The sequence below is a fragment of the Ptychodera flava genome, chromosome 21, assembly GCF_041260155.1.
Source record: "Ptychodera flava strain L36383 chromosome 21, AS_Pfla_20210202, whole genome shotgun sequence".
Lineage (NCBI taxonomy): Eukaryota > Metazoa > Hemichordata > Enteropneusta > Ptychoderidae > Ptychodera > Ptychodera flava.
In genome coordinates, this window is record NC_091948.1 from 29663742 (window position 1) to 29684913 (window position 21172).

General features: G+C 36.4%; 1 long non-coding RNA gene and 1 pseudogene across 1 annotated transcript; one reads left to right on the top strand and one right to left on the bottom strand.

Annotated features, from left to right (window-relative positions):
* Positions 1-17175: 17175 nt before the first annotated feature.
* Positions 17176-20894, bottom strand: LOC139120949 (jerky protein homolog-like; annotated as a pseudogene).
* On the top strand, positions 17861-18676 carry LOC139121973 (uncharacterized). The gene is made up of 2 exons (XR_011549376.1): positions 17861-18000; positions 18467-18676. It is a non-coding gene; the product is annotated as an uncharacterized lncRNA (long non-coding RNA).
* Positions 20895-21172: the final 278 nt, after the last annotated feature.

Here is a 21172-nt window from a genome sequence, read left to right on the forward strand (position 1 = left end):
TTACTTCATCCAAATCCTAATTTGCATATTTAATGAACTTTTGAAATTAAGGATATATATTTGAAGTTACATGACCAAAATTGATGAAACTTGCTATGTACATTAAAGATACTATGATAGAACATTATTAAATGTCATTAAGCATTTTTACATCAGCCAATTCCTAATTTGCATATTTTATGAACTTTCCTAATTTGGGGTATTTATCTGAATTGACGAGACCAAAGTTGATGAAACTGGCTATGTACATTAAAGATACTATGATAGAACATTATTGAAAGTCATTAAGCATTTGAACTTTAGCCAATTCCTTATTTGCATATTTAATGAACTTTCATATCAGGGATATTTATCTGTATTGACTAACAAAAGTTGACAAAACTTGCTATGTACATTAAAGATGCTACGATACGACATTATTGAAAGTCATTAAGCATTTTTACTTCATCCAGCTCCTAATTTGCATATTTAATGAATTTTTGAAATTAGGGATATATATTTGAATTTACATGACCAAAATTGATGAAACTTGCTATGTACATTAAAGATACTATTATGTAGGCTAACATTATTGAAAGGCATTAAGCATTTTTGCTTCAGCCAATTCCTAATGTGTGTATATTAATTAACTTCCTAATTAGGGATATATACTTGGATTTATTTGATCAAAGTTGGCATAACATGCTATGACATTGATGATTATACCAGGTTATACCAATATTGGAAGTCATTTCGCACTTAAGTTTTCATGTCAGCTAATTAATAGTTTGCATATCTAATGAGTTTGGAATATATAGTTTGAAGGACTTGACCAAAGGCAATTACACTTGCTATATAAGTGGTAATACAATTATAGCAGTCAAAGAAATTAATTATTTTTATTTCAGTTAATTACATATTTTAATACTTAATGACCTATAGAGTTAATCTGTGGTGAATATTGTTTATTATGTTGATCATAATACTTTCAATGAAGTTGCAAACATGTGGCAAATGTTCAAATTTATACATAACTGCAATATATAATGAAACACGTGAGCATTTACAGTTCATATCTGGTCTTCTTTGAAGGTCGCATTGCACCATAGACTGTAGAGGCGGGAAGATCCCCCTCTATGGTCGCACAGAGGTTTTGTAGATAAAAAGAACCGGTTCATTTGAGTGTTTGGATAGAACACACAACAGAGGTGCAGAATACTTATCATGCTAATGATATTAAACAGATTGCTGCTGGCTGCTAATAGCCAATACTCCCGTAGAAGAAAATACAATGAAATGCAGGGACGGATGCTGATCAGTTTTTCTTTGAGACACATTGGTAAACAATGAGGGAAATGAAAGAAGCAGCCACTTAGCCATTTGTGTCAGACAGAAGAATCTATGGAATACCAGTTTTTATTCTGATTAATTAAGATGAACAGATGAATTAAAAGTACCGAACCTCCTTCGATTGCTTTCACAAAAAGTCCTCCTTGATCCAGAAATAGTTGTCAGTCCCTATGCTAAATAGTTTGGATTTCAATGCAGTTTGCAAATAACGTCATGGTTCTCGTATTATTATGCATAAATATGTCTGAAAATTTAGATTACATTTGTGAAATAACGCATGCAAGTACTTCGACAATACAACTATTTTAATGGGTGACTACCGATGTAAAGATCACTTGCCCGGAACACATTTGCAACTAAGACAACAACAACAACAGCAACAACAGCTATGCTCGCGCGCAACATTGACAAAATATGTCCGATTTGCACGGTGCCGCGGTGTCCGATGCCGCGTAGGTGCGGCTAAGTTTAATTTACAAATGTCCAACCGTGGACAGCCACACCGGGAAGACTTTCTACACCTCCAACAGTAACTCCAAATTATTGCCCTGTCAACACTGTCTGTTCATGTCTGTGCACTGTGTAAATGAGAAGCAAGAGACCGGGATGATTTTTCACCCGCAATGTAGTTCGGAACAAAGAAACAGGAGCTGTTTCCAGACTGGTGGGTGCACATGGAGGGACTATTATTGTAAAGACTGAATACATTTGTATATTATTTCTTGTTGTCGGTTTTTACATGTCGCTGTTTAGCATTAATAGAGACTACGCCAGTAAATTTGTCATTTGTTTTATGGTCTTCTCAGTAGATTTGGTATCAGTGATAATCATTGATTCAGTACTTGGTTTTAGAGTACGTTTTCCGTATGGTACATTTGCACAAAATGTATTTTGTAAAAATGGGGTAAAGACTCTGCAAAAAAATTATAACTGATATCAGTGATATAAAACAAAGCAATGCTTTTTTCACTTTTATTCAGATCATGTATTTAACAGGTTCAAGTATGCGATGTGTGAACGTGTTAGTGGCTTGAACGTGGTGATTTGTGTTCTGTTTTCACATGAAAGGTGTGAGCGTACGGTTACTCAGGGGGTGGCCGTGGCGTGACAAGATGAAAGCGATACATGTGGATTTCATCCGAAATCCGACAGAAACTAACTCACTACTGCGCAGATTCAAAGGTAACGCGTCCGATCATTTATCGTAAGAAAACCTGACCTGGGCTGCCAAATTTCAAATTAGTTTCTATGAAATAGAAGATAAACAAGAGAAACGTTAACTGTTTAAAATGATTTTATGTTTTAAAATTCATCTACTTGAACGTAATCAACATTTGAGAGTACAAATACAATCACTAGTACTTCGAATTCGTGTGCATTTATTCATGGGTGCTGCGGTTTAAAATACTGGTCATTTTACACATCATTGAACAAAAACTGTCGGCCCTTCCCTTGATTTATATGCACACGATGGATGAACGGAATGTTCGTGCATTGTTGTTAACTCTCTCCACTCCCTTTAAGTATTGTAAATTTGCTGTCATTTCATTTCTGAAGAAAGCATTCTATCCAGTCCGAATTAAAATGAAGTTGCCAACAATTAACAATAACCATATCACCCTGATTGTCATCGTCATTTGCCAAGGTCTCTTGCCGGGAAGCTTGATGTTCCCCGAAATCAAGTAGTTAGTTGGAGACTGAGGTCGAACCTCGGACGAATATACATGAATAATGTGTGTATATCGTCCCAGCTCATAGTAACAGCATCTTTGAATTCTCAACAATGTTTTCTTACTGTGTACCAACTTTAATGTGAAAATTTCCGCGATGGCTGATTATTGTCTTGATTGTCATCCCATGAGCAAATGAAACATCCATCAAATTTAACAAAAGACAGAAATGTTTGTGAAGATGACAAGACCTGATGTCTATGACATTAGTGACAGTCCAAGTCACGTGCCGAACACGTGATTGACACCCTCTACATCTATCCACAGAGAAGGAGGAAAAACACAGACTAAAAACGCGGCACGCCGTTTGATGTCAAGTCGTCTCGAGTGAGCTTCACAAGTGTCAGACTTCTCGGAGACTTCGAGCGTAATTGATAATTACATGAGATTATGCGAAAAGTAGGAGGAGAGTTTCCTCCTAGTCTGTGATCTATCCGTGCATTATCAGAAACACGGACCCTCCGCCTTGAAAAGGACAAACTGCGCCTCCCAGCCATTGCGACAAACATTATCGCACCGACGAAGTCACGTATGTACAAAGTTTCCTTGTTGGTCATGAAGATACAAAAAAACCCCAAAGAAACTGAACGAACAAAAACACAATAAACGACATTCTTCTTCAGAGTTTATTTTACGGTGTGAACTTTAAAGATCTTCTTTTTACTCTTACTCGCGCATCGTGATTACGAACGTTATGTAAGCAGGCTTCATTAGTAAATTCAATTTAGGCCGAGGCGATTCAATACGGTGGCCCCTACACGCCACGGAACTCTATTACTTTTGAATATAAACTCTAATTTTTCTTGACAATATCTTTAATATTTGTAAGAGATTTTATTTCTCCACCGCAAACTTTTAATTTTGTACGGGCAAATTTATTTTTAGAGTAAAATGTTTTAAAACACTTTGAACAAAAAACTTTAACTTTTAAAAAATAAACTTAACTTTATCTTAACTTTAACTTCTCGAAAGTATTTTTAGTTTTAACAATAAAGAAAATATGTTTCTCAAAAGTATTTTTTATTTTGTAAAACAAAAGTAAAATTTTTTCAAGACAACAGACTCCCCTAAACGTCATGGAAATTTATTACTTTTGAACATAAACTCATATTTCTTGGCAATATATTTAATATTTGTAAGAAATTTTATTTCTCCACGGCAAACTTTTATTTCTGAAAGGGGAAACTTTATTTTTGGGGTAAACTGTTTTTAAAAACTTTTAACAAAAACACTTTAACTTTTGAAAAATAATTTTAACTTTGAACAAAATATTTGTTTCTCAAAAACGTTTTTTATTTCGAAAAGAAGTAAAAATTGTTCACAGCAAGAGTTTAAGATTTTTGCTGAGCGCAAACTAAGTTACTTAAATGACATTACCTTATGTTTTTAGAGCAGAAAACTTAAATTCTTAAAGAAAAGTTATATTTTTCAAGAGTAAAATTAATTTCTTTATGGAAAAAAGATTTTCTCAGAGAAGCAAATTGAAATACAGTGAATAAAACTTTTTTCTCAATGGAGAGAAATTATTTTCTGAAGACAACAAAACTAATTCCTTCAAGATATATTTTCTACATATGAGTGTGGTTTAAGAATTTGGTAAAACTGAACCGAGAAAGAACGAAAAAGGAAGGATGAAAAAGTCTAACTTACTTTTCTTCAGAGCGAAATTTATTTCTGAGAGGAGAAATATTTCATGTGAGGGCACGTAAAACAAAAGGTGGACATAAATTATATATATATATATATATATATATATATATATATATATATATATATATATATATATATATATATATAATATTATATTTTACATACATTTATATTTTAACAGTCATTCTGTGTTTTAATGAAATTGTTGGCATGTCAGTTGTAAGACAGGAATTTCAAAGTGTCAATCATAAAGTTTGAATACAGTACATTTTGAATTAGCTGTGAATGTATTTCACACTTTCTATGCTTAACCAGATGTCCTGAACTCTTGTACAGGAATGGATGTCAATCATTAATATCAAAGAGGAAAAAACAGTAAATCAAAAACTTTGATGGGTGTTAAGACTTGCCAGCCATCCAATTAAATTTCCTGAGGAGCCATAGAGAGGCATTTTATCCAAATCTGATGTGTGCAATGTCTGAGATGGCCTTTTCTTATAACATTGAGACCATAAAAGCACAGCTAATAATGACAAAAACTGCCTTTTTTGACTGTCATTTTGATCATAAAAAAGCATCATTCTACAGAAAACCTGAGACACAAAAGAAAACAGTTGCATCAATGAGAACGAAAGATATCTTGTCATTTTTCTATCTCTAAAATAAGTCACTGTATCAAATATATATTGTGAAATATTTGTGCATGTTGCTTTCTCATACTGAATTCTCATAGAGAGAACAGAAAAGTATCAGGAATTTGTCATGCTTTCCATATGAACTATAGATTTCATAACGGTACACTTTCACTTAGCAAACATCAATATATCTCTTGCATATATCTCTGATTTATTAAAGTATGGCGCCCGAAGGGCGCGGAGAAAAATATGAAACATCCTGATATCTCTGATATATATGTCTTGTGTATTAAAGTCATGCACAGGAAGGGCGTGCTGAAAAATGTCTGATATATTAAAGTAATGCGCTCGAAGAGCATGCTGAAAAACATTGAACATACAGATATCTCTGATATATGTATGCCTGATATGTTAAAGTTGGGCGTGCTGAAAAATATGTCTGATTATTAAAGTTATGCGCCCGAAGGGCGCGCCGAAAAATGCAATGGAATGATGAAATTTGTGGCTGACACAATGCATTTTAGGCAATGATGAGCCTGTGTCGTAATTCAAAAAACACACTGAACCCCCCCATTAGGCATTTCAAAAACATGGTGACACCCCCCCATCACCAAAGTCAAAAACAGGGTGACCCCCCACGAATCCACCGCCCCCCCAGGCCGGAGAAAATGACCAGTCCCTTAGCTGGCTATTGACACGCGGGACTCGCTCTCCAAATTTCCGGATTTTTTTAGCGAAACACACCGGCCCCTCATGCTTCTAAGAATGTTTTTTTTTGCACTAAAATACGGACGAGGTGCTTTATTCTTTATCTTGTACGGTGTCTATTGACACGCGAGACTTTTTTCGCTAAGCTTTACGTAATTTTAGCGAGAGAAACTGCCTCAATCTTCTCAGAATATTTTACTGAGCTATTTGCACGAAAAAATGAACAAAGTCGCCGTCGACTTTACCGTGCATGGTGTAATTGGACTATGGCGTCCGAGTCGGCGATCGATGATGCCGCCATCTTACGGTACACGGTGCATACTGGAAGCGGCAGGGTTTCGGTCCTGTTGACATGCACCATTTTCGCTCTCAATTGCAGTTGACAAGATTTTTCCTTGTCTTTGCTCAAAAGATGAAGAAACAACGGCGAAAACGCAATAAAAATGCAGCGTTGTACACAGGTGCATGGAGTTGCCGGTGTACATGCATAGATAGAGAGAAGCATGTACACCGGCAACTCCGGGCACCTGTAATTGTGCACTGTTTACAACATTAGGGCGCAAACTCTTTCATCATGTCTAAGACTCAGTCATAACTGATAACGTGTCGTGAAAGGTGACGTCACCACCGACATACATAACATAAAGGTGGGTACTTTTTTCACAAAATCACACATCATTTCCAATCGATCGACTTTCTCAAACAATTCCACAGTTTAAAGTTTCGTAAAGCAATGTTTTCTTAATGTACAGCATTTATTTATAAGCACGATCTTTGTATTTTCCGTTATACAGTACACCTGAAGAAGCTCCAGTTTTGGAGCGAAACGTTGTGTCACAAGTTCATTAAAATACGTTCGGACCAAACAACTGGGTGTGGTAGTGTGTATCAATCAAGTTTTATATATATATATATATATATATATATATATATATATATATATATATATATATATATATATATATATATATATAAACCTTTGTCATTGATGAGGAACCGTCTGTGAAGCATGATGGGCTGCAGTTTCAAGAAGGTTGTAGGAACTTCCTACCTTTTCTTTCTGAAAAACAATCTATCATTAACTGATATCACCGTTCAAATGCACTGTCCTCGCTAGAGCAGTAACAATGCATTTTTTTCTTCAACGTTGAGGCTTTGTATCTGCTATAAATTGAGGCAAAGAGGTGATAAGAGTCCTCTCCCGCGGACATAAGGCAAACTTCACAAGATTATGTAAATTTATTCCATTTTTATTGTTCTCTTCAGAAGTATTTTCAAGCATCAGAGAAGATATGTACATCTGCAAATGAAGGACGTGTGCTTGCTCCACAACCGTGACTGTCTTCATATTTAGCGTTGGCAGCGCACGGTGGTGTTAAGCTGGACGCTCACGCTCGGCATTGGCCTGGCAAAACTTTAGATAGTTATCATAATGAGCTATTAAATGTCTCTTATTTTAACATTTTAATTCTCTAGTTTTAAAATGGTAGCTATGTACACTGCGCATTTCTGTCTACCCAGTGTGTTTAATGGCTGATATTTACAAGGGACAAGCATAGTGGCTGTATTGCAATGATGTACGCCCTCTACGTGCACTCTCGAAAAAATTACCATATGCGTTTATAGCAACTGCTGCTTCCATAAAGCACTATTTGTACACAGTATTGCCACTGAGTTTACAGCTCCTGCTTTGAAAACATTAAGTAAAAGCAGGGTCAAGATTAAATAGCTTTTACTTCCTCACTAATTTTTAAACAGAAACTTGTCAAAAGAGACTTATCCAAGAGCCTGTTCATATAAAAATTGTGTTCCATGTTAGTGTAAAGCTATGGTGAAATCTATTTGTGTTTGATACTGTTGACAAACGATTGTATCAATCTGTCGAAAATCATTCAAAAAAGCTTAATATGCGGTATTTTATTGAAACCTAATAGGGCATTTGACTATGTATCAGGTCTCATACAAAATCTACAACTCCATTGTCAAAATCAGATGACAATTCATGTCTACTCTTGCCATAGAAAATCAAACCAGAAATACAAAACATCAAAAGTTGCAAAAGTTACTTTCAATTTCAATATCTGTCCTCTTACATGTTAATATTTCATTCGTCCCTTTCATGTAAAAGTATATATTTATAGATCTTCATTTTATTGTGTTACCATGGATACTGCATCTCATCTCATCTTTCTAAAGAGAAGACAAGTCATTGTCAATGACATAGTTTCCGTCAATTAGATATATTTGTTAAAGGCCTGTGTTGGCACCAGATTGTCTCATCAGAAAATGTACCCACCAGATTACAATTTCGATGAAAAACAAAAGGCTATCACACCTCCATAATCCTCTTACAGACTTGAACAAAGGCGATTCCAGGGATTGCGAACAGTGCCTTTAATTTGTAAAATTCAGAGTATACAATATGACATCAAATCAATTCCAGCAATCGTTATCATTCAAGACATGTAAATCATGAGGTCTAAGAAAGAAACAAGTCATCGTTGATGACACAGTCCCCACTTGTCAATGGGTACTTTGATTGCAAGTCCTCAGAGAGGATAGAGTCCTCTTCATTAATTAGGTCTGTGATAAAATACTTTGATACAGATGGCGCTCAATGACCAAGAATGAGTTCCATGGTGATGAAAACATAAAACCAATGTAGGCCACCATCCTAAAGGTCATTCATTAAATGAATCAACTAGGAATTAATGAACAGGATGTTGCAAAACATTTTTGCATACTATCCTAACAGTAACAGATTATCATCCATACCATATTCATAAAGTTTGATGCAGTATTTACAACACTATGAGATCAACACTATGAGATCTGTATCGAGTTTCATCAAATTTGACGTTGTATTTGTGGATATATCACTCTAATTAGGAAAGTTCAATAGATATGTGATTACAAATTAATTAAAATGACACTGATAAATGCCTTTTTCAATGTTAAAGCAATGTGAGCTTAACATCTGTACAAAATTTCATGAAATTTGATGCAGTATTTCTTAACATAACAGCCTAATTACGAAACTTCAATAATTGACATGATACTGCTAAATGACATGAAACGAGCATATGTATGAAATAGGTCAATGTCCTTGTACCAACTTTGAATGATACTGGTGGAAATGTGTCTGAGTTATGGCTCTGTACATGAAAAAATCGTAACAAAATCACCACAACGCAGCGATATTTGATCTTACTGTTTAAAAAATCAACATGTACAATGTATATGTATGACATAAGTCAATGTCCATGTACCAACTGAATAAAATCAGTTGAGACTTGCGAGAGTTATGGCTCTTGACATGAAAAAACCATAAAAAATTGCCATCATGTGGACATATTGGACCATATCATGAAACCAATCGATGTACATATGTATGACATAAGTCAATGTACTCGTACCAACTTTGAATAAATTCGCTTGATATGTGTCTGAGTTATGGTTCTGGACATGAAAAAATCGTACAAAAATGGCCACACAGTGGCCATATTGGATCGTATCACAAAACAAATCAATGTGCATATGTATGACATAGGTCAGTGTCCTTGTCCTAAGTTTGAATAAAATCAATGAATAAAATTGGTTGAGACGTGCCCGAGTTTTGGCTAAGGACATGAAAACTTGCAATAAAATGGCTGCCATGCAGCAATATTGGATCATATCATGAAACAAACTGACGTACATATATGACATAGGTTAATGTCCTTGTACCAACTTTGAATAAAATCGGTTAAGATATGCCTGAGTTATGGCTTTGTACATGAAAATTGTCATAAATAATGGCTGCATGGCAGCCATTTTCTATTGTATCACAAAACAAATCAACGTGCATATTTATGACATAGGTCAATGTCCTTGTACCAACTTTGAATAAATTCGATTGAGATATGCCCGAGTTATGGCTTTGTACATAAAAAATCTTAATAAAATGGCTGCACGGCAGCCATATTGGCTTGTATCACAAAACAAATCAATGTGCATATCTGTGACATTGGTCAATGTCCTTGGTACCAACTTTGAATAAAATCGGTTGAAATATGTCTGAGTTATGGCTCTGCACACGAAAAAATCATAATTAAATGGCCGCCTGGCGGCCATATTGGATTGTATCACAAAACAAATCAATGTGCATATGTATGACATATGAAGTATTCCTTGTACCAAGTTTAAATGAAATTGCTCCAGGCTTCTCTGAGATATCTGCGTGAACGGACGGATGCATGGACAGATGCACAGACATGACTAAACCTATAAGTCCCCCCAGACGGTATTATGTTTTATCCTTGTGCCAAGTTTGATAAGAATTGGGCCAGGAATGTCTGAGATATCTATGTGTGTGTAGGGTGGACAGAGAGATAGATGGACAGAGCCCAATCTTAACATTCCCCCAGACTTCATCTGCAGGGACTAAAATGATACAAACATAACTAATAATTATTTATGGTTTGCTTCTCTTTTATAATACATAAGTGTAACGGTATCGTCAAATAGACAAGATAGAACAAATACAAAATTGTTACTCAAACAAATGAAAACAAATCAAGAATTGACTCTGAAAATATGTACAATTGTGTGCTAGGACAGGTAGTCCATTATCGAGTAAGAATAGAGTTGTGATAATAATATGACCAAACTCTAGATGGTTGTCAGTCTTTGATTTCAAACAATTGTTGCTTTCCATGACGTTCAAATCTGCACTGCGTATATGTATAAATGACTTTATCTCACCGAGGCAAACTTTCAAACATGTCCCTGTATCAACAAGTCATTGACAATGACATAGTCCCCACTTGTAATAGGAGTATTAGTCTTGATGGGGCAGGGAAATGTGGTCATTAAGAAGTATCACTGGAGTGTATATGTTGAGATCTATGGGCACATAGGTCTATGTCGTTGTTCCCAATTTGAAACACATGAGGCATGTCTAAGTTATGGTTCTAAATCGGGAAAAAAGATCAGACCTCTAGCTGTATTGGCCAGCCAAGAAATACATATGTGCATAATAATGAGGTACAAGATGTGACATCTTAAGGTCTAATATCCTATCAGAATTGGAGGGTATAGAGGGTGGTTACTGAGTTATGCATATATATGTATAATCAAGGTCAAAGGTCATAAGGTCACGTGACATTTTGAAAAAAAATTGTATTGCTAATTAATCCCTATATGCCAAAAATCAGACCTCTAGCGCTATTCGCTATTCCCTTGCCCAGAATTAGATGTGTGCATAATTAGTGAGGTAAAGCGTGTGTTGTCATAAGGTCTCCCATCCTACTAAATATAAAGGACATAGCACTTGTGGTTACGTATTTATCGATATAAACGTATCATCTAGGTCACATGATATTTGGTCAAAAAATTTCTATCCCACAGTTATCCCTATATACCAAATATCAGACATCCAGCTCTATGGGTTTGCTCAGAATTAGATATATGCATAATGAGGTACAGTATGAAGCATCATAAGGTGTCCCATAATACCATATATGAAGGGTGTACCACTTGTGGTTACTGAGTTATCGACAAATATGTATATTCGAGGTCAAAGGTCACCGAGGTCACATGACATTTTGTCAAAAAATTTGTATTGCTAAGTTATCCCTATATACAAAAAATCAGACATCTAGCTCTATTGGCTCGCTCAAAATTAGATATGCACATAATTAATGAGGTACAATATGTGGCGTCATAAGTGTCCCATCATACCATACATGAAGGTAGTAGCACTTGTGGTTACTGAGTTATGGACAAATATGTATATTTGAGGTCAAAGGTCACCGAGGTCACGTGACATTTTGAAAAAAAAATTGTATTGCTAAGTTATCCCTATATACCAAAAATCAGACCTCTAGCACTATTGGCTCGCTCAAAATTAGATTTGTGCATAATTAATGAGGTACAATATGTGGCGTCATAAGCTGTCCCATCATACCATATATGAAGGGTGTAGCACTTGTAGTTATCGACTTATGGACATATATATATATTTGAGGTCAAAGGTCACGTGATATTTTTGTCAAAATATCTGAGATATATGCGTGAACAGATGGACTCACGGATGGACTCACAGACGGACATGACCCAATCTATAAGCCCCCTGGACTTCATCCGTGGGCACTTAAAACTGTGTCACTGCATCCGTTTTGCAATATGAATACAATGAGAAACTAAATTTTTATTTTTCTTGGCCTTATACATGGGAGTCTATGGACTGCCTTATACATGGGAGTCTATGGACTGCCTTATACATGGGAGTCTATGGAGACTGCCTTATACATGGGAGTCTATGGAGGTGAAAACTAAAAAGTCCTCTAACAGTTGATTGCATTGTGAAACAAATTGACATGCATCTGTATGGGGTAGGGTACTATCCTTGTGCAAAGTTTGAAAGAAATTGACCTGGGCATGTCTGAGATATCTGCGTGAACGGACGGACGGACGGACCCACGCACGCACTAACATGACCAAACCTATAAGTCCTCCCGGACGGTGTCCATGGGGACTAATGACTTTTTCAACTAAGTCTAAAGTGATTTTTGCAGTTTTTGGACTTTGCCGTGGAGGGTACAACATCTCCCCTACATAAGTCTGATTAAGCCTACTACCAGTATAGCCAGTGTCTACGAAATCTGATATCAATTTGTCAAAATAAATTTTTTTAAGTGAGACAAATTTTATATCAATTTCATGCCAAAATGCCAATTGTGGATTTTCGAATTGCACTTTTCAGTTGCAGTCATGTGGTCTTTGACAAATATTAACATTTGCCAATGATAAATATACTGTCATACTCGGGGTACCAGCAGATTTGCACTGCCTAGCACAGAGGCTAATACTAAATAATACCCGTATCAAGCTGACTGTATGCATCATTGAAATGTCAATCAAATGCCAAACTGTATTAATTTAGAAACCGAAAGTTCTACAGCTTGACCTCGGCCAAACGAAAAATGTACAAGTTTCAGACAGACTTTTCAAGTCTCCGCCTTGATGAGAACGTTGAATGCCATGATATTTATTGTGCCTAGATATTTATTGTGCCTATGTGCTGTGCAAATATTAAAACATGCAGTGGCGCCATTACTCATGCATTAACGTATGACAATCAACATCCGTACCAAGTTCAAAGTCTATGAAGTCTCTGAAAAATTGATTTGTATATTTTTGGTGGTCTCTTTTGGGGCCTGAACGTATTAAATGGCAACTAAGTTATACAGATGTCCAAATGAAATACACTGAGCCATCTACAGAACAACAAAAAAAACCTCAGTTTTGAGAGGAAAAAAAAAGCAATATTCTGCAGGCAGCTCCAGAACACAAAATAACATAGTTTAGTTTTCTGTGTTCCGTTTTTGGGTCCTGACTTTTGGAAATAATTTACCTCCTTCATGGCCGAAAATTCTACTGAAGAAGAGATCCCTAGAGTAGGGAAAGAGATGGGCAGTGTGCCTTTATTTAATATACATATTTAATTAACAAATAAATTGTCATACAAATCAACAAATTCAAAATAATTGTTCCAATATCATCTTCGGCGGTGCCACTTGATTCTTCTTCTTCTTCTTCTTCTTCTTCTTCTTCTTCTTTAAACCATACGACTTCTATCCTGCAGAGAAAACAAAACAATCCCAACCCCTAACCCACCCCTCTTACCTAATTACCCAAATACAATCAATCCCCTGATGTTTGTGAGACTTTCTGTAAGTATGACACAATAAATGAAAAGTCAGTTTAAGATAGGGCAAATCAAAAAAATGTGAAAACAAATTTTTTATTTGGGGAATAAATTAGGGTGTTTGCTTTCAAACAATAATTGGGTTATGTAAAATAGGTGTCATAGGGTCATATTGCAAAACAGAAGAGTATCAAGAGTTTTGTATATTTATGTAATAATTTGGCAGGGGAATAAAGGGGAAACAGAATGTCAATTAAATTGGGATGAATTTTATTTTGAGGCAACGTTGATGCAATGATGTAATTTTTAAACATGAGTTTTAAATGAAAGTGGGTGAAAATGCCACATCACCTTGAGCATTGTAAATGTTAATGGACAATCAATTAAATTTGAACACTTCACATATCAGGTGTTTTGAAGTTGATATAGGCCAAACAATGTCAAATGAAATCAAAAGGGACTTTGTAAAGTTTACAGGATAATGAGACTGGTGACAATGCCACATTACCTTGGGGAATTTGTATGTTCAAGGGACAATCAAATTTTTAAGAATAGTACATATCACAAATGGTGGAATTAGAATGGGTCAAGTGATGTCATTCATTTGCATCATGATTAAAAATTGACTTCATAAAGTTCAATGGCAGGGAACATGAAAATGCCACATGACCTTGACAGCTATAAATATCCACTGATAATAAATTTAATTTGAACATTTCGCATATAAGCAGGAGCAGGAGGAACCAGACTTGTACCAAATGAAACATTGAGTTATGTAAAATTATCCTTCAGGTTGGGACGGGTGAAAATGCCACATAAGACAATTTGTGTGATGAATGAATTACAAATATTTTCAGCACTTAAGAGTTATCAGGTTGGAAATTTAATTCAAATGGGCCAAATTACACATTTTTAGGGGGTCATAATAAAGTGAATGTGTCCATTTCAATTTGATGACTTTCTACAATTTAGAGTAAGTAAGTTAGTTGAAATAAGCCGAACGACAAAATTATTCAGATAAAATGCACAATCAAATAATGAATTGGGAAATTTAATTTGATGATTGAACTGAGGGAAGATCCTGCATCATCTCATTGGGTTTTTATAAATGTGACAGGGTCAAAATTTAAGATATTTAAAAAATAACAAGCCAAAAGTAAATTACGCAATGTCACGGGGAAACTTGGGACGTTTATGATGGGTTATGAAAAATGCTAAAAAAATTTAAAGAGTAACATTTGTCAATTGATGGTTAATGTAAATGGGAAAATTTGCAGATAAATTTATCAATGTGCATGTGAATTTGAAAAATTGAACATTCAAAATTTAGCAGGGTAAACATGCCAAAACAATGAACAAATTGAAATAGATATGTCGCCAATGCCGGATGTATGCTTAAAGTTCTGCAAATGGTATCACATGTACAGCGCAAGGAAATCAGGCGATGTCTGAGGGTGTAATCGCCAACCACTTTACAAGGGCAATTTCAAAAACAATTTGAGAAGCTACACAAATAAAGTCAAAGCAACAATAACAACATGATCAAAAGAGACCCTTAACTTTTTTATTGAATACTTTACATTGATATGTATATCAATGTAGGCTGACAAATATTCAATAAGAGCCAGGTGTCTCAATGTTACCCATTGTCATGATTGACAGTCACATCCAAAAATATCGCAAGAAATCCACTATACTGTACAGTCACACCAATCACAAAGCTTTAGCCATGCATCCATACATTGTGCAACATTTTTTGTGACAAATGAGGCCCACATGCACAGGGAAGTTTTGCCAGAATGTTTATAAAAATAAAAATATATTATTCAAATGTGTATGAAGTTTATTAGAAATATGGTCAATTATTGCATGGAATTTTGCAGAACATTAACCATCAATTGTTTAAAGGCATATTGTTAGAATTTTTCAGATACAATTTTATGTTACATGGTCAAGATAATGTAAATAATAACAAAGGGTATGATGCAGAATCTTACCAAAATTATTTTGTTCATAATGCCAATTGTAAATAATAGTAGTAGGTATTCTTCAAAACATTTTTCAAAATTATTTTAATTCATGAAAATAAGGGGAAATTATTGCACAGAAAATTTTCAATGAATATTTTATTTTCAATTTTGTTGTATCAATCATGAATCATGAATTGCAATTTGTGGAATTTTTAGACAGAGGGTCAAGTAAATGAAATATTGAGCACGGAACAATCATATTGGAATGAAATATTTGCATTAATTAAGGCATTATGTGGCATTTTCTTTATAATTTGGTTTTATATTTTGATAAAAATAAAGATGAAAAAGTCAAGTCACATTTTGTGGGGAAATTTGGTATTCAGGAGGATCATGACATTTCATCAATGAAAATTATTTTTTACACTTGTGAAAAAAAGGCCAAATTTGTGATAATTATTGCATAAAATAAGGCATCTTGTGGCATTTTCATGTTATGATTTGGTTTTTTGAAGTGACAAATGACCGGGTAAGTAGGGAAATTTTGGTATAGAGGAGTCTTCCAAATTTTAACAGCAAAACATTAATTTATAACAGTTTTGAATTAGGTATTGGTAGTTCTTGTGGGAAATATTGAAGTGTGAAAGAATATTTGACAATTGATCGATGCTTAAATGAGGTAATATGTGGCATTGTCAGGCAGTCTGTTGGTTTTTGGTACTAAACAGTGAATAAATAAAGAAATAACACAGGGAATTTGGTCAAACACATAGAAATCAATCGGGGGAAGCTTTGGTGTAAGGGAGATTCTTCAAATTTGGTCAAATAAATAGTAATATGGTAAAGTTTTGAATGGGACAGTAGTACAGTAAACCGTTAATTATCCGAACACCTAGGGGGACTGACTTTTTGTTCGGATATGCGATCAGTTCGGATATGAAAATAGGAAAGTGCATCGTTATGAACTCAAAATAATTTGAGAGTGTAGAGTAAAGTTCACTACTAAAAAGAAACTCTGATTGTGTCAATGTTCACTTTACTGGAATGATAGTGCACTGTTCAACCTTACTGCTTTGACGTCTTCTGGAAAAATGAAAAGATGGATTTCTGCTTGCTGGACTGCTGGCGTCTTTGGACAGCTTTCTTGTGCAAACTGCGGAGAAGTAACAGCTGTGTCGGGTCACAATCTGGCTGCGCTTCTAACCATGTCAAACATCGCGTAAACATGTTGGCTGCTTCGCTGTGTGACGGCACTGGTTCACAAGGGTCGTTGTTTTCCTTGTCGTCGTCTTCCGTAAGCGGAGAATCAGCGTCTGTCGCTGAAGTTGCTGCTTGAATGATAGCTTCGTCGTCCAAAGTCTGGAGACCCGGATCGCCTTCGTCTGTCTGAAACCAATGTTCGATTTCATCTCGATCTTCTGGTGTCAGGCGATCGGTGATGTCGGCAATATTGGTATCACAGGTTTCACTGTTGCTTGGCTGGACCGCTGACTGTGTTTCTTCATCATTGAGGTCTAACTTGAGTTTATGCCAAGCATTGGCAAGAGTCATTTCACTGAGATCATTCCACGATTCAGCTATCATATAACATGCGTCTTTCAAATTGACCGTCTTGATGCACTCAGTGATCGGGACATCTTTGTGTTTTCTATGATGACTTTCCGCAGCATTTTGCTTTTGTAGTGACGTTTTGTTGCGTTGAGTACACCTTGGTCCATCGGCTGAAGTAGTGGTGTCGTATTTGGCGGCAGGAAAAGGCACTTGATCACCCTGTCTTGGCTTTGAAGCTGGTCCAGACCTGGATGAGACGGGGCATTGTCAAGCAACAGCAGCGCCTTTTCTTGAAGTTGCTTCCCGCGTAAATGCCTTCCTTACTGCCGGTACGAAATCATCATGGAACCATGTCAAAAACAGTTCACTGCTCATCCACGAGTTTCTTTGGGCGAGATATCTGAAGAGAAGATTGTTCATGTTGACATGCTTGAAACATCTAGGCTTCTGTGCTTTGCCGATCACAACGGGAGAAAGTCTGTGCATACCGGCAGCGTTCGCACAGCCCATATTGTGATGTGATCTTTGCTGATGTTTGTAGCCTGCAGTCTGAACGCTAGGGGTGCAATTTGCATATGCAAATGCCATTTCCTTTCGAACGGCACTCAGCAACTCAGTCTACACTGTGACCGTTGGCTGGCTAACACAGTTTTTCAGTCGCTCCCAAATCCTCATTTTTTCGCCGATAATTATCATTGGAGACCAACTTCATCTCTTCAATTGGATTTTCTGAGAAGGTAAGTGACTTTTCGGGGCTCTGTTTGAAAAATTAAAGTGATTTTTGCGATTTTCATAGTACGATGTTATATGTCGAGCGCGGACTTGTGTTGCTGTACCAACTACGGTAGCATGAAATTAAGGCCCAAAATCAAGCATAGTTCGTGGAATTATACTATAAATTAGCTTTTTACCGCAGAATTTTGTCTGTTCATGCCAGGAATTTGATGTTGGGCGGCAAAGTTCGCCGCTGTGTTTTGCCGCGAAAATCCAATATGGCGCCAAATCAACATTAGTGTACTGTACGTTTACACGTACACTGTGTACTCGCATACGCTCATAGTGAAATAAATCCCCAAAATGTGCGTATTTTTAGGTCAAATGTTACTTTTTTGGGGAAACTATCATCAAGTGACACTTTTAGGTTGTAATACGTAAAATTCGTGTCACAGTTGTTTTTAATTATTTTCCTCTTTTTTTTTTCAGGGTCATCACAGTCCGAGGATGGCTTCGAAGCTTCCAGCCGGGCTTCCCATAGAAAAACTTGTGCATGTGACCTCATGGTTGTTCACTTTTAACTTTTTTGACGTAATTTTCGTGTCTGATTTGTCTCAGTTTGTTGCAGTCAAGTCTCTGAGGCTTAAGTATTGATCAAACTTCAGGTTTATTTAGAATAAAGCTGTTGTCTTTGCAGTATATTGAATTCAGAACTTATTAATTTTCTTTTTAATTTAACCAACACAAAACCAACCGACACGTTCCAATATTTATTGAGAAATTCGTGTCACCCGAGCGGCACTTTCAAAGGCTTCATTAAAGGTGAACTTCTCCGATATGCTTGCACATGCAACAACGACATGGACTTCATTGAAAAGGTCAACTTTCTCACACGCAAACTTCAACAACAAGATTATAGAAAAAAAAGATATATCTCGTATAAAGAAAGATGTTAATCTCACCAACCATCGACGATACCTCACCGATAAAGATAAGAGGAATATGACATAAGAACAAAACTGGTTTACACAACGACCTTCAGTCCATTCATCAAACCAGGCAAATCAAACAATGTCTAACAAAAATTGGAAATAATAGAAGCCGATCAAACACTGGTCAAAGTTTTTCCAGAAAAACCTATCATAGCATACAAAAGGAATAAAAACTTAAGAGACATCCTCGTTCAGGCACAAATCAAGCACGAGGATAAAATAAACACGAACGGTCTGACCAACAAACCACTCAAAGTTCAGACCACAACATATCCATACTAGCATCTCTAGTTGATGAACAATCGCTACTATCAAATTAATATGTGGGATAAATAGCTCCAACACATAACCGGTTCTTTCCCGGGGACCCAGATCACATGACCAGGGTCAAAGCACTATCGATTCACCGGTGTCTCGCCATGTTTCTCCATATCATTAAACCACATTGATCGAATCAATATACCGCATCACTATCAAAGGTAGAAAACGATGTGTAAAGTTGCTCTCATTTTCCTATGTATAGAAACAGACTTAAAGATACATAAAACAATTTATAAATTCTAAAATTCTGAGAAAAAAATATACTAAAGAACTGTAGTTGTAGTTAACAAAATTATTCTCGTTTGTAGAGGCCATCTAATCTGTGGTGAATGTATAATGCCCACTGTAACAAGTACTAGAAAACGGCATCATAGGTGAAATTTTTAGACGAAGTTTCGCCAAGGGTCTATTGAAAAGTGTACCATTTCCAGTAAAATAGCTCTGTGAAGTTAAAAATTGGTATACACAATCAATTGTTACTGAAAAAGACACTGCTGAAATTTGATCGGTGTTCAAGACCCGGAAGACCATTTACTAGCCCCGTTTCTCCTTCATAGACAGACCCAAATCGTGTTATGCAACAGAAACTACTCAGTATACACATCGACAATCTTTTGAAGGTAGGTTTATTTTTACATGACAAACTGTTTATATCAGAAACAAATTCCTAAAAAACACATATTACCTATAACATTCACTCAGGTCCGCGGTATAGCGTGAATGTAGGCATGTTTAGGCGACCCATGCTTGTGTGACCCCTGCGTACTACTGCGACCTTTGTTTTGAAATGAAAACGAGGCTATTTTTCTGAGGGCGCTGTTCAAATTACCATCCCCAGCATTCAGGACTGCTGGTGCAGATTTCTCGGCAGCAGCAGCTAATGTCTTTCTGGGTAGAAGTTTCCAATAAAGACCAGACTCATCGGCGTTTTAGAGTTGCTCTGTTGTGTAGTTTTCTCGTTGTATAATTTCCTGGAGTTTGTTGATGAACGGCTCGACTTCAGACTGGTTCGATGAAAGTTTCTCACCCTGTACGGAAATCTGTCGTATACCATGTCGCAGTTGGAAATTCTTCAGCCAACCGGTGCTTGCTTTGAATGCTGACTTGTCTCCATTTAATTTCTCGTCAAACCACTTGGCTTTTTCCATGATGATCTGACCGGAAAGAGGCGTGCCCTGGCTGCGTTCTTGCGTAAACCAAGTGAAGACTGATTTCTCCAACTTTTCATCATCGGCCGTTTTCATGATCTTTCGCTTTAGTCCAGCACTAGAGTCCATCTTGCCGGCGAAGTCAACCAGCTTTGACTTTGCCTTTTTGATGTCGGTGATCGTTGATTTACCAACACCATATTCGACAGCCAACTTGCTTGCTGTCTGACCGCGTTCCAGCCGGTCGATGATTGACAGCTTCGTGTCAAGGTCAAGCACGTTGCGTTTACGTTTCATGGAAGCGGGTTTCGATGACATGGCGTAAGTTGCTGAGATCAATTCGATGTAACCAGAAGGCTGTTTGATAATCGAATGAAAATTCTCATGTTCACCGTCTCAATTTATACACTTGAACGAGCAAGGTGTTTGACAGTTCTTTATTCTCAGCACATCAGAGATCGGTACGCCATTTTGACTTTTTTGTTTCATCTGGCCGATGGACCTGTTGCCGGCCTTTTACAGCGGTTAACAGCTTTTGCACTTTACTCAGTCCTGGAGACGATGCCGACTTCATCTTGACTTTTACGTCAAGCCGACAATGTTGATTGACAGCCTTAATGACAGTTTCACTTCATTGTTATCAATCACACCTCTTTAAAATTGGATGTCGTCGGTAGCCGTGCCTTTATGTGAGGCGGCAGGTTTGATAAACTTGTCAAGTCACTGTGATTGTT